We start from the raw sequence: 15,335 nt of genomic DNA on the forward strand, positions 1-15,335 counted from the left end.
ACACACAACCAACATTTTTCACTGTCTCTACTATTCAAAGTAAAACTGTAAACAAGTATTAATTGCTACTTAATTTTTTCATAAAATTCCCGTTATCTGAACTTCTTACTGACTTAGAAGCAGCTGCAGTGTCTCCCTGAGCCCCGGGCTCAGCCCTGCCACACGAGCTGGCCCCCAGAGAAGCCACACTGGGCTCCCCCGGGCCCTGCGGGCAGAGACTGCACACGGCTGCCAGGACTTGGTCAGACAGTCAAACAGCACAGGCCTCAGCACTGGCCTCTGGGTGCACACTCCCTCCACCTGGAGGGACGGGAGAGCAGAGGGCCCGGCAGGCGCGTGGGCAGGCACACGGGCAGGTGCGCGCACGGACGGATGGGTGCATGGAGAGAAGACAGGCAGCATGGTGGGGGGAGGGGGCTGGGGTCAGGGCACGGTGGAGGGCAGGGGGTGATACAGGGAAAGATGCTCTGAATATCCCTTGTACGGTAAACAGATTGTTTTCAGTGAGGCAGAACCGGCATTAACATTCCGTTAGTTGCGGGTGTATAATATTTGAATAGTAACTCGATATTGGTATATACTACAAAAATGATCTTCTGTAATATACTAAGTCTAATTAACACCTGTCACCATACAGCTATAAATTTCTTTTCTCGCGATGAGGACTTTTGAGATCTCTTAGAAACTCTGAGGCACGCTGGCACACCACACACTCCATCCCCGACTTCCTTTCTGTTGACCCCCCCACTTCACCCACAGCCACCCCGACCTCTGTCAGCCACCATTCTGCTCTCTGTACCCATGCGCTTGCTTGGTCTGGTGTTTTAATGGATGTTTTAGTCACTGCACAGTCATCACCAACCAGGTGACCTACTGCAGGGCCATTGCCACCAGCCGCTCCGTCACCCAGGCCGGGGACACAGCAGTGCCTCAGGCTGCTCTCTCCTTACTACACCCTCACTGCTGACCTGGGCCTCAGGCTAGGAAGGCACACGGGGCAGGCTCAAGGAGCAGATACCCAAACAGAGCGTGAATTGCCCCATTTCCAAACAAGTCCAGCCTGCAGGGCTAACCGCGTGTGTCTCCGAGGAGGTCAGCCCCTCCCTGCACTGCCCTCCCTCCCAAATCTCCCCGAGCTTCTGGCGTGCAGCCCCAAATCAGCACCCACCCAGCTCTGCAGCGGGGGCCCCAGGGTCTAGATGGGGAAGTCTCTCAATGCAGGGTCCGCGGTCAACGGGGGACACCACCAGCCCTAGAATCCAGGCCCCCAGCCTGTGCCCGCCCGAGGACCCCACCCACCACTGCTCCAATAAGTACCAGTAACCACCACATAGACCGGGGCACCTCGGCACAGAGCCTGTCCCAGCAAGGCAGCTGCTCAGGCGTTCACACACATACGTCCATACACGTGTCTCCTTTTACAACCGCTTTCCAGCGAGAACTAGCAAGAATATTCAAACAAGCAAAAAACCAAAACCACTCAACATGTGGCCCATCTGCCATTTCTCTTGTGCAGACGCCACGGGGCCGGCACTGCACCACCACGTCAAGTGCCCTCGCCCTGATGACCCGCCAGGACAGTGGCCCAGTGGTCAGACAGGGACAAGAGGACCCCTCTCACAGACCCCAGTCACCCCCACCCCAGCCCCTGGGCAGTCACGCAGCAGTCACGGCCTCGCCCGGGCACCTGGACACAGGCAAGGCCCGAAACAGTGTCCTAACTGCACGTGGCCTTTCCTCGCCGTGCACAGGGTGGAGGCCGGCCAGGGAAGTGAGGACCCAGGCAGCGCCGAGACCGTAGCGGCGGCAGAGAGCAGGCAGGACAAGGCTGCTGGAGGCCGAGCAGGAGCCGCGCCAGGCAGGGCAGACCCGTGACAACTCAGCACACAGAGCCGTGAAGAGCCATGAAGTCAGCAGAGCAGCTCACCAAGGACAGCCTGAAACATGGGTACAGCTCCTGGCAGACTTCTATCCCATGTTAGAAAGTTCTAGCAAAGACAACCAGCAAGGCGGGGGGACTCACTCGCATGCATGCTCAGTCACCACGTGGCCAAGAGCAGGGGAGCCTGATAGTGGAGATGGCCCTGCATTCCCACCGTCCGCTCCCCGGGCAGCCCCCCCCACCTGAGACCCACAGGGAAGACAATCGGCCAAGAGACGGGGATTCACCTGCTGTGACCCGAGCCTCTCTTGTAGAGTCTGGCTCCTTCCGGTCCCAGCACAGCCTGCTTCCCTGGCATAGGGCGATGCTCAGATGGCCCTGGGAGCACCCAGGAATGGATCGGGCCACGCCTTGGGCCACTGCTCACATGGCCCTTGTCCCCTACACAAGGCTCCCCTCAAGACAGGGCACCCAGCGACAGGGTCAGTCTGCTCTGAAAGCGGCTCCCAGGCTGGAAGGGAGCAGAGCACCACAACAGACACCCTCATGCTGCAAGGGAGCACTGTCGGCAGCGCCCTGCAGGTTGGGGACCCAATGCGGGCAGCAAGGACCTCTGTGGTCACCACATGACAACCAGGCCTGAGGAGGGCTGGGAACAAAGCAGAAGCGTCACCCCACAAACACGTGGATGGAAGGGCCCCACGTGGTACACACCGCGTTCTGGAAGCCCCTGAGGGCAAAGGAGAGATGGAGGGGTGCCTTGAGGGCAGGAAGGAATCACCGGAGACAGCCCTGGATTCCACGGTGCAAACGTGGGCTTCAGTAAGCAACCTAAGCCAGTAACAACAGCGCTCCCGTGCTCACAACAGCTGCTAACATCGATGAGATGCTCTTGGCCTCACCACCTCCTATCAGCTCGTCCCCCTCTAGATGTCGAGGCCGGTACGATTACTACCCCACCGCCAGATGACGCGGCAGACAAGCCCCGAGAAGGCTCTGTGCCCCACCTCCCACCTACTGGTGTACACACTCTTCTGGTCCCTTCCCCGAGTGTGACCACGCCCTACAACCTGCTTTGCACAGGGACAGGATGTGCATGACAATGTCACCTAAGATGACACCTGTCCTGCCAGGAGACGCTGTCGCTGCTGGCTTCCAGGACACGGGCTACCATCCCCTGAGCTGCACACGGAAAGGGCCGTGTGCTGAGAAACAAAGGGCCTCCTAGAGGCAGCGGGGAACCCAGGCCCCTTCTCCACAGCCTACCAGCCACCGAGTCCTGCCAGCAACCACGTGGGTGTGCACGTGGATCCTTCCCCAGTCAAGCCTCGGATGAGTCTGCAGCCCAGACCACGCCTGACTGCCATCTGGGGAGATCGTGAGCTGAGACATGCCCAGACTCCCGACCCACAAAAGCTGCAAGACAACAAACACGGTAAGTGTGTGTTGTTGGAGTGTTAGGTTTGCAGCGATGTCACTACACAGAAACAGTGGTTCACACAGATGACGAAACTCCAGCACGGTGGGGTAAGCACCACAGTGCGGAGCAGCAGAGCTGGAGTCCGTGCTGGTGTCCGACTAAACAGGGCTCTCGTGAGGATTACAGAATGCCACCACTGGTCTGTAGTCCACAAGAGTTGTTTTCATGTGTAAGTCAAAAAGGAGAAAGTGACAGAAGTGCGGTAGGAAAGAAACAGCAACGGGGATGAGCTGGGGAGCAAGCTGCCTGCACGACCCCAGCAGGGCCCGGGTGCACACGTGCATGGGCACAGATGCAGGAGGTGTGTGGGCAGGTGTGTGGTGTGTGCGTGTCTGTGCGCAGGCATGAGGTATGTGTACAAACAGATGTGTGGTCCGTGGGGGGGGGGGCTGGTGTGTGGTCCATGTGCGTGTGTGTGCGTGTCTACGTGCGCTGGAGGAAAAGTTGGAGCTCAGGGCCCAGAAGTTTCCTTTCCTGCTTTGCAAACCCACGACCTTGGGGAGCGGCCATGTCAGCCGTGGAGCCCCCCCACCCTTTAACTAAGGCCCAGACTTTCAGAGCACTTGGCTATCGCGTTCTCTCTCTTCTCTCTCCCTCTCTCTCTCTCTCTCTCACCCACACACACACACACACACACACACAAGTGCACGCGCGCACACCCCCTAACCCCACTACAAGCAGGAACGCAGGTTTCCCCTTGGCGCTCCCGGCACGGAAAGCCGGCGAGCTGACCGAGCCGGCCCCATGCGGCAGGAATGCGGAGGGGACGTGGGTCTTCTCAGTGCAGCCAGTGCCGCGCAGGCAAGTGGAGCGACTCGTGGGCCCAGAGGCCACAGCAGCTCTGAGACAGCAGCAAGGGGAGACCTGCTGGCCAGGGCTCCTGACACAGTCCCGAAGCTTTCCTCACAGAGAGTTCTCGTCCTGAGATGGACCAAGCTCCGTGGGACACTACCTGGGGAAACTCAGGGAAGCACTGGGGTAGACGCGTCTGGCAAACGGGACTGAGCAAAGCGGCAGGAGGGGGCAGCCGAGCCTTTCTGGTCCCAAAGAGACCGCGCATGTGCTTGCAAAGCTGTCTGTAAAGGGGCCAACGACCCAGTGATTACCTACTGGCCCTGCATCAGGGCCCCTGTGCAGGGCTTCCAGAAGCGCAGGCCAGCCCGCACGCTCACAGCCGAAGAGGGCCCTGTGTCTGCGGGACCTTGGGAGAACGTTCAGAGTTTAGATTTCCCATTAATTAAGGAGTTATCCATCATGTAGTTCAAATTATTTAAATTTAACTCTACTTGATCGCTCTCGAAAACCTGGAAATTATACTTTTAAGGCTTTAATCCCAGTAACATGTAAATAAAGGGACAAGGGGTTCAAGCATAAACAAAAATAGCATTTTTTAAAAATTTTATTTACTTATGAGAGACAGCGAGCATGAGGGCACAGGGAGGGGGAGCAGCAGCCAGAGCAGGGGGAGAGGCAGAGGGAGAAGCAGGCTCCCCACTGAGCAGGGAGCCCAACGCGGGGCTCGATCCCAGGACTCCGGGATCATGACCTGAGCTGAAGGCAAATGCTTGACCGACTGAGCCCCCACCCCAGGTGCCCCAAATGGCTTCTAACAAGACAGACGGGCTAAAGCATCAAAAGAACGCAGCCAGCCGTGGAGGTTTGTGACGACGGATGCAAATCCGGCTCTGCCCCTAAAGAGATGGTCTGGGATCGCACCCCACATGGGGCTCTCTGCTCGGCGGGAAGCCCGCTTCTCCCTCTCCCACTGCCCCTGCTCGTGTTCCTGCTCTCGCTCTCTCTGTCGAACAAATAAACAAAATCTTTAGGAAAGAAAGAAGAGAGACAGAGAGACACATGCCTGTGGGTCGTCAGCCCCAGGGCTCCAGCCCCCGGGCCGTAGAGAGTGGGGCTCCCTATGTCCGCAGCACCACCGCACCCCCACAACAGGCACCCCCAGCCCCTTCTCTCGGCTCCGCCACCACCAGCTACTGGCCATCATCTCGTGTCTGGCTCCCTGGGACGGTTTCCTGGCTGGTCTCCCGGCTCACACCCTGCCCCCCACGCCCCCCAGAGCGGCAGAGGAGCTGGTAACACACAGCAGGTCACACCGTGCGTCGCCGTGGCTGCCCGAGACCCAGAGGATAAATGCAAACTCCTGGCCAGGACTCCAAAGGGCCGGACCTGCCATTCCCTTCCCCACCTCTTCGCCTCCACTGGGTCCTCCTGCACCAAACCAGCCGCTTCTGTCCCCACCCCAAGGCGTCTACACTGGCTCCTTCCGTCGGCAGCGCCCCACTCCGACACCCCCGGTGCCCCAGATCTCCAGCATCAGGTCGTAGCTCCAACGCCACCTCCTGAGAGCCAACCTCCTGGACCACCCCAGCTGGGACAGCAGCTCAGCCTCTCGCCCGTGAGCCCCTGAGGAAGGGTCGTCCTGCATCCTGTCCACCCTGTGCCCTCGGTCCTGGCACGGAGCCAGCGCCAAGGAAAACCCTGGAACTCTGTCTGGCTGAAGCGAGGCGTGAATGATCCGGGACCCGCACCCTCCTCTCTGAGCCCCCACTCGCCTCTGCTCTCCGAGGTCCACCCCTCCGGTGGGCCCCGGACCCTCCTGCTGCACCAAGATCTCAGACTACCCCTGGGTGCGGACCCGCATCGCCCTTCTGTTTCTCCTTCAAAGGTGCTCCGGGCCCAGCTCCTCAGAGGCCAAACCGCGGGGACGTCAGGGCCCCCCCCTTGGGAAGAGGTGAAGCGGGCCGGGGGCCACGGAGACTCTGCTCCACTCCGGGGAGCGGTGGGGGCAGCCCATGGCACAGGAAGCCCCGAAGCGGAGGCGACGGGCGAGCTGTAAAGACGGGAACTGAGGCGGGAGGAGCAGAGAGCAGATGGGGATGCGGCCGGGGGGGCCAGGGGACAACGCAGGGCTCGGGAAGACTCTTGGTCCCGAGTGCGGGGAACTCATGTTCGTCGTCAGAAGACGCTCCTGCCCCAAGTCCAAGTCCGCGCCCAGGAAGCGGGCACCAGGCGAGCACAAGGCAAGGCACCCACGGCCGCCCCATGGGCACCAGCCCCTCACCCGCTGGAGAAGCAGCCGCGCTTCCTCCTCGGGGACCACACCGCCTGCAGGACAGCGGCGCCCAGTGACGTCCGCCGCGCTGGCTGCTCGCCAGCGTCCGTGCAGACGGAGTCGCCTGTGCGGGCCACAGTGGGCTCACGTGCGCTGGGCCCCGACAGGTGCTCCGAGTGTGCACCCGGCTCCGGCTGTCCCACGGCGCTGCGCCCACGCCACTCATCTCCCCGCGGACTATTCCCTCTAACAATAGCCATTAATTTCGAAAACAAGAAAAAGGCCAGGATTGATGTTTCTTTGTCAGGAAGAGAGAAGGGAAGGCAAGTAACCAGCCTAAATGTCCTTCAGCCTCTCTTCATCCTGTCAGACTGTCCTGCCACACCGGGGACACACCAGGAAGCCACGGGTGGCCCCACCTCCGACCAGAGCACCTGGAGGCCCCGGGCCCGCACCCCTGGCCCGGCGGGCACCCCCAGTCCTCCACGCCCGATTCGGCCCGCGGCTCGGCCAGACGCCACCCACAGAGCGCGCCGCAGCAGCGCTCTCTCCACGGGCGCGGGCGGAAGCCGCTCCCGCACGAGGCGACAGTGCAGCCTGGCCTAGACTCCCCAGAGGAAAGAACTTTCCAATCATTGCAATAACGTCAAAAAGATTCCCGGTAGGGAAAACGCCTGGTGACCCTCGGAGCTCATAAACCCGGAACGTGGAGGGAACAGAGTCCTGAGCGGCCAGCTGAGGACGGAGTCCCGCGGAGGGGAGCCGGGCGAAGGGGCCTCGGCGGAGGGGGCCGGCAGGACGCGCAGGCAGCCAGAATCCCAGCAGTCCCTCCTGAGGGCCCCACGGGTCCCTCGTGCCCCAGCTCCGGCCGCGACCAGGCCCCCTGCCAGCTCCTGGCCCTGCTGCCTTCCAGGGGGGCTGGTCACAGGGGCTGGAGCAGGACAGGGGCCCCACGGCCCGGGGAGACGGGGCTGCTACGGGACACCTGTCCCAGACCTAAATCTAGCAGCAGCCTGACTGGCCCATCCCCTCGGGGCTGCTCCAGGAGCGACCGCAGGCCAGGCTGCAGACCTGATGGGCAGGACGAGGCCCACATCAGAAACGATGCGCGCCGTTGCTGGCTGAGGGCTGCTTACTCTTTGTTTTTTTCTCTTCACTGACCGCGGTTTTATCCTGGATCTTTTGTCTTAAATCATGTCATCCGACTTTGCTTTGCCTGTGTCTGAGATGACGACAACGAACACAGGTCAGAGTCCGAGTCCCTCAGCATCGTTCAGAACTCTCCGAACCACCCAAGATTGTCCCGTGGGGCCCCAGGGTGCCCACGGCCTCCCTCTGCCAGCTCCCCGTCTCACGGACCCTAGGCCCCGTCCCCAAAAAGGTCTGTGAAGACCCAAGTGACAGCGCACCCCACCTTAGATCCCGCCCCCGCGACACGGACCAGGACAGCAAGTGCGACCGTGAGCACATCAGGACAGGACCTCTGAGGGTTACCCCGAAAATATTTTTCCATGTGCCTGTCATCATAATGTCATAATGAGCTCCCCAGAGACGAGACATCACTAGAGCAAGTCGTAAGGCAAGGGGCTGCCGTTCCCAACCCAGGGGGATGCACGCTGGGGGGCTTCTCACCTGCGCCCGATACCCGCCGCTCCCGTTCACAGCACGCGCCAAGCCCCCTCCGAGCCCCTGCACTCAGGCTGGCAAGAGACAGCACCAGAAGGGCTTTTCCTAAAACCGCTTCCAAGCAGGCTTGGAACATGACCCTTTAAAGGGTACAAGCACCAGTTCCCTTGAGTTCACACCCAGCGATGGGCCTGGGGGCAAACTGGGCACTGGCTTTCGCTCCTGCTGGCTGCTCCATCCCCAGGGCCCTCACTCCGACATGGTCTCAACTACAAACGAAGTCAGAGGACTCTTCTGAAGGACAGTCACCAAGGTCCGCCCACACTGACGATGTAACCCCGAGGACGAGAAGCTCTTGCCCGTGCTCCCGCGCCCTACTGAGGAAGGCGCCAGGAAAACAGGGTACTCTGGCCACAGCCAGGCCTTTCACTGACCAGGCCCAATTCCCCAGAGTGACAGAGGCCAGAGCTAGCGAGAAGTCCCGCCAAGGCAAAGCAGGAGCCAGCAGGTCACCGAAGTCAAGGGCCAAAAGCCAGAGGGACCAAGCCAGGAATCAGGCGGAGCGAGCCAGCAGTGGCCCGAGGAGGCATGGGGCACTGGGCTAGCACCTGTCCAGCACCTGCCCCGGGGCCAGCACAGGGAGGCGACAGGACAGCACTGCTGCCACGTGGCCAAGGCAGCTGAGCTTGGGGCTGGAAGCCAACCTCCAGCATCTACACCGTGGCCGGCACCACAGGCACCACCAGGGCCCCCAGGCCTGTGCAGCCTGCCAGCAGGGTGCAAGGCAGGGCCATGGGGGAGGCGGGACAGCCCAGCCCAGCAGTCAGGACACTCTTCTTACAAGGCTGCTGGAGGACCAGGTCGGGAAACAGAGGATCCCAGAACTGGGACACAGAGCAACATCAGCAACTCAGTGTTATCCTCCAAAGTCAAGTGTCCCCACAAAGCACCCTGATTGGGGATGTATCCTCCGGCTCTGCACACGGCCAGAACAAGGCTGGCACCACACACACACACACACACACACACACACACGGACTAGATGGACGGCAAGATAGGACCCTTCTGCTTCCTGCACTCCTGTCCGTGGCCACCCTTTGACAGCCCAGTGCTGAGGACACAGACCACACCCAGGCCTGCACGTGCACTTGCACTTCCTCAGGGGGTCACAGCCCCCACCATGCCATCTGGCGGAGACTCGGGTGTCTTAGGGGCCACCGTGGCGGGACAGGTGGAAACACGGCGGCTGCTCGCGAGGGCAACCGCGGGAGCCGGCGTGGAGACGGGAGGGGGCTCGGTCACAGCGTGCCAGCTCAAGATTCAGCACCGTGCTCAGTCTGAGCAGCGGCGTCATCTGCCAAAAGACCAAAAGCAGGGCGCCCCGCGAGGACGGGGGCGCTCAGTGAAAACACAGAACGACCGGAAACGGCTCCAATGACGATACACATTGGATCTTACTTGCTATTAAAGTTCTGTTAACATCCCTGATGTGCTTGTCTTTGCTAAAGAGTCGGAATTCATTAAAAGTAGCTCGAACTTTCAACTCTTCCCAAATGAACTTACACTGGGCAACAGTAATAAAAGACTTGCTACCATTACCACCAGGGCTAAGAAAATGCAAACCTGACAGTCATTCCCAGTTCACTCACTTGCCGGACTTCAGGCACCCAAGCACCAAGAAAGGTTTCTCCTAAAAAACTCAAAGGACATTCTTGCACAGAAGCCTCCCGGGAGGGGCCCAAGAGGGCCCCGTCTTCATTCTGCAAACATGCTGTGCTCTCCCCAGACCCGCCAAGGCAGGACCTGGCCCGGCCAGCCCCGTGGGGCGCTCTGGGAGCCAAGGCACTCTGCACTCTAAAACACGAAATACACTGAACCCAAAAACGTCACTGTGCTCATGAGGACTGACAAAAACCTGACTTCAGAAATCTGAAAACCTTATACTGTAACGCATGAGCCACGTGACTTCACAGCACACAGAGCACCGTGGAGACCATCTCTGTGCGAGAAGCGACAACATCACTGTCCTGCCGGGAGGACTGGGGACTCACATCCCTGGAAACCCGGGAGCAACATGGCCCAGAACAAGTCATCACAGCTCAAGTGTGTGCAACGTGATCCAAGGGACACTGGCCCCACGCGACACGATCCAAGGGACACCGGCCCCACGCGACGTGATCCAAGGGACACTGGCCCCAAACAATGTGATCCAAGGGGCACCAGCTTCACGCGACGCGATCCAAGGGACACCGGCTTCACGCGACGCAATCCAAGGACACCGGCCCCACGCGACGTGATCCAAGGGACACCGGCCCCACGCGACGCGATCCAAGGGACACCGGCTTCACGCGACGCGATCCAAGGGACACCGGCCCCACACGATGTGATCCAAGGGACACCAGCTTCACGCAACGCGATCCAAGGGACACCGGCCCCACGCGACGCGATCCAAGGGACACCAGCTTCACGCGACGCGATCCAAGGGACACCGGCCCCACACGATGTGATCCAAGGGACACCAGCTTCACGCAACGCGATCCAAGGGACACCGGCCGCATACGAATTCTCCCCCTGATGAGTGACACCAAATGAGAGCCCATGACAAAATGGGGGTTACAAGGCAGCCCCTACCACATAAAATACACACTAGGCATACTGCAACGGCCACTGACTATGTGTCACAACACTAATTAATAACGTAGAGCTCTCTTAAAGCAGGCAATGAGGCCATGTGTGGTGTGTGAATTACTTGACACTCACTTCCTTCAAACGTGACAATTTACGCCCCCCATTCTGTGTTCACGACAGGTGTTAGATGAGGTTAGCAAAGGCACAGATGTCTCTCTACACTCAAAGCACCTTCAAACACAACATGACAGTGTCACTATTACCAGACCAAATATTCGACACAACAGACACGGCTGTATGCCAGACCGTCCTGGAGAAATCAGGGACCGGTCAGAAAGAAGCAGTTTTCAAATTCAGGAGTGACCAGACTCCCCTTCCGGTGGGGCGGCACGTGAGACGGCCACTGACCTGCTCCTGCCGGCCCTGGAACAGCCCAACCCCAGCCACCCGGGTTTACTTCGGGAACACGCACTCCCTCGATACCAGGAAGTCTACAAATAAATCCGCCACGTTGAGAATAAGGAGGAAAAATGAATTCTACCAGATGATGGGGGAAAGGGCCGGATAAAGCTCAACACCCCGAGCAGGGCCCCGCCCCTCACACGACAAAGCGTTCGTAAGGCTTAGAGTGGCCATCCGAGGTCGGCACCATGGGAACAGGCCTCCCGTTACGGTCAGGAATGGCGCCAGGAATGACTGTACTCAGTGCTGTGGTAGGAGTCCTAGCCGGCAAAGCAAAACAAAGCATGTATCAAAACAGAAAAAAAAGAGACCGCCGTTATTCACGAGGAACAGGATCCCCTTCTCTCAATCTTCACCCACATCCACACGCGGGGCATGAGAACGGATGGAAGAGGTCGGTAACCTGGGCCAGACAGAAGACTCGCAGACAAAAGTCAGCCTCCTCTACGGAGTATCACAAGAACACAAGAAAGAAAACACTGTTAAAAATAAAGGATCCAGGGAACTAAAGAAATGCAAAAACAAAACATGAATTCGCTCCAACGGATGGGCAGATTCAATGTGATTTCTGAGATTTTCATGAAACTAACGAGCTGATTGTACATTTCCATGAACACCCCAGAAACAAGAACAACCCACGGGCAGCCTAGCCTGCAGGACAGCAAGACCACGGGACAAACGGACAGACCGGCAGAATGGAGGACAGCCCAGACGGAGCGCACGACGTGTGGAATCCTGATTTAAGGCCGAGCTGATCCAAGGAGCAGGGGGGCTACAACAGCTTATCCACACGGGGAAGGTGCTCAGAAATCAGACCGCCACACCAACTCCACGCACACAAAGCCCATTCCAAACAGACTGTGGCCCTAAATCCAAAGGGCAGAACTTCAAACTCTGGAAGACTCAGACTTCTTTGAAATCAGGAGGTTAAAAAGAACGTCTTCAGGTGCAAAAAGCCGGGGCGCCTGGGCGGCACAGCTGGTTAAGTGTCCGACTCTCGGTTTAGGCTCAGGTCGTGACCTTGGGGTTGTGAGATCGAGCCTGTGTCAGGCTCTGCACTCAGCACAGTGGACTTTGAGTTTCTCTCCCTCTCCCTCTGCTCCTCCCCAACGCGTGTGTGCACTCTCTCTCTCTCCTCCCCTCGTTCAAATAAACAAATCCTGAGAAAAGGGAAACCGCTGCAAAAAGGTGTGATCGTAACGGCAAGGATCGTGGAAGTAGCCGCGGCGAACCATGACTGTCTCCTCACCGACAGCGTGAGCAGCAAGCCACGATCGGAAGGGAGAGGCACATACCCATCCACATCGAAAACAGAACCAGCTTCCGGAACAGACCGAGAACTCCTTTAAATCCACAGAACAAGCTAGCAAACACAAGAGAAATATGGAACAAAAGCATTTCCAAAAGAAGAAACACAAACGGCCAAGAAACCTAAGAAAACAAAGCCGACTTCGCATGCACTTAAGGAAGTCAAAGTTAAAAGGCCAACGGACACCACTTCCTGCCCCGAGGCAGGACAGGCGCCTCAGCCTGACATTCCCAAGTCCAGGCGAGGGACAGCGCCGGCCACGCTCCCCAGCGCCCCAGTCAGTGTCACCTGTGCGCACCTGAGCCAGCCCCCGGCGCCCCTCCCCACACACGCCCCAAAGGGGCTCTGTACGTGCACACCCCACTCACAGGAACGTGCCGAGCGACACCCTGAGAAAACGCACCCGGTGCAAATGGCCTGAATGCTGGAGCAGCGCAAGACTGGAGGGAGCCGCGGGGAGCGACGCTCGCTGGGACACGAACGCCAGCTCCAGGCAACAAACCAAGGGCTATGACAGAAAGAGCCACCACGGATATATTTAGAATAATCCCATCGGAAAATGAAAACTAAAAAAGGCAAAAACATATGCACGCATATAAACTCATGACAAAACTAGACAGAAAATCAAGAGACTACTTAACCAAAATACAAGAGAACGGCCACTTGCAAATGGTCGCTTGCTGGGAGACAGGGAGGCACATGGGGAGGACACCGGGGGCGCGTGGGGAGGACACAGGGGGCACGAGGGGAGGACACAGGGGGCACGTGGGGAGGACACAGGGGGCACGTGGGGAGGACACAGAGAGCGTGTGGGGAGGACACAGGGAGGCACATGGGGAGGACACCGGGGGCGCGTGGGGAGGACACAGGGGGCACGAGGGGAGGACACAGGGGGCACGTGGGGAGGACACAGAGGGCGCGTGGGGAGGACACAGGGGGTGCGTGGGGAGGGACACCGGGGGCGCGTGGGGAGGACACCGGGGGCGCGTGGGGAGGACACAGGGTTAGGGCGCGTGGGGAGGACACAGGGGGCGCGTGGGGAGGGACACCGGGGGCGCGTGGGGAGGAAACCGGGGCCTCACAGCTCTTGCTCTTCCTTCCACGAACAGCAGCACCTCTAAGTCAATGCTTACTTGTCTCTTTGAATCTAAACATAAATGTCACAGAACTTCTGCTCTGATATGTTCTACCATAAAAACAGAGACAGAAAAGGAAAGATCTAGCAATCGGATTCCCAGAACACACACCAGGAGAGTTTAGTGAACTAATTCTCTGACAAGCAAGCACTTCTGGGCGCTCACAAACGCATCCCCACGCCTGGGGAGGGAACAGCTCTATTATGGGCCCAAGTGAAGGGACGGGGAGGAAGGAGCCGCGGGCAGGGAGGGCACGGGCCGTGCCTAACGCCTGCAGGCCTGTCCAGCAGGACTGTCACCTCTCCTGTAGAAGGACCCACAGAACCCCCACAGGGGAGGCCTGTGTGAGTCCGCGTGGCATCACTCAGCCACCGTGCCACGCACCAGGCACCACCGCAGGGACCGCGGGAGGAAGGGGACCCCCAGGCCACGTCCTCAGTCTGACAAGACAGAGCCGGGTGCCCAGTCCCGGCCAGAATCCTGGCAGAGAGCTCACAGGTTCGCTGAGTCGACCCAACAGACCCGTGCCAGGCAGCCGGGACGGAAGACACCAGCGTGCAGGCTGCTGCCCCTCCAAGCGAGGTCTAATGGGACCGAGACTCTGGGCTGCAGTGGGAAACAGAGGGGCACTGCCGGGCCGGCTGTGGCAGGAGGTGGGGCTGGCCTAGCCGGTTCGGGCCGAGATCTAGGGGGTCGGCCACACAGAGCGGACTGCTGAGGAGTGCCCCATGTGCAAATGCCAAGAACCCACTTGGATGTGGTTCCAGATCGCGGGTGGCCAAAGCCAACTCCAGAGCCTCCAAAGCGGTCTTCCTCTGGCTACTACCGGCCCAGCTGCAGGCAGGGCGGCAGGGCCCACACATGCCCATAGGAGAGCATAGGAAGTGCACAGCCGCGGGCAGGAGCCCGCTCTGAACGCCCCCTGGTGCCCCACCGCTTTGTGCCTCCTAGAAAATGTCCATCCTTCAGGGCCATGGAAAACTCATCACCCTAATTCTAAAAACTGCACATAAATAACATGGCTTAAAAAGCCTGCATGTTTCATTATCCTCTGCGTCTGGTGAAATGTAATGAGACATCACTTCTGCATGGCTAATTGGAAAAAGCATCTTATTTCCCTAATTTGTGAAACTGCTCTAAGAAGCAGATAACCAGAGGGCAGATAATGTAATAAGCGCAGAGGCAAAGGCACTCGGTAGATGATGAACTTCTCAGTGGAGAAGGTCCAACGGCCATATTTGAATACGGTCCTTCTAATAAACTCACCATACCACCACCGTAGCCATGGGGCCACTGCTCAGAATTCGTGTTTTTCAATGTAACAGATCTACTTTGTTCAACACTGGACAGAAGATTAAAAAAAAAGTCAAAAAAAATAGGAGGCCAAAAAGTTAAGAATTTTACTTTGAAACAACAATGTTGGATAAAAACATTACCAATTTCAACAAAACTTCCTAATTCCCATGGGATTCCAGGAGATGCTCCGGGCACCCGAGACACAGCCAAGGCCCAGCCCCGTCCTCCAGAGGGGACTAACAGAGCGAGTCACCGCAGGAACAAGAAGTCAGACACAGTCCCACAGGAGCGTCATCAGAGACCGCACCTCTGACAAGACAACCTTCCAGAAAGATCTGAAGGCCCAGAGGAAACCAGACACTCCGAGGTCATGGGTGAGAGAAAGAGGAATCCTGTCAGCTTGTTCCTTTGACAGGTAGCCATGAGCAGTGGCTCCGTGTCACATGCTG

At 58.7% G+C, this 15,335-nt stretch overlaps 1 protein-coding gene across 3 annotated transcripts in view; it reads right to left on the reverse strand.

The window, feature by feature from the left end:
• The window catches only part of TBC1D22A (TBC1 domain family member 22A), a 290,784-nt gene that overhangs the window by 173,012 nt on the left and 102,437 nt on the right, over window positions 1-15,335 (reverse strand). The window lies entirely within an intron of this gene.

This window comes from Neovison vison, chromosome 12, assembly GCF_020171115.1.
Source record: "Neovison vison isolate M4711 chromosome 12, ASM_NN_V1, whole genome shotgun sequence".
NCBI lineage: Eukaryota > Metazoa > Chordata > Mammalia > Carnivora > Mustelidae > Neogale > Neogale vison.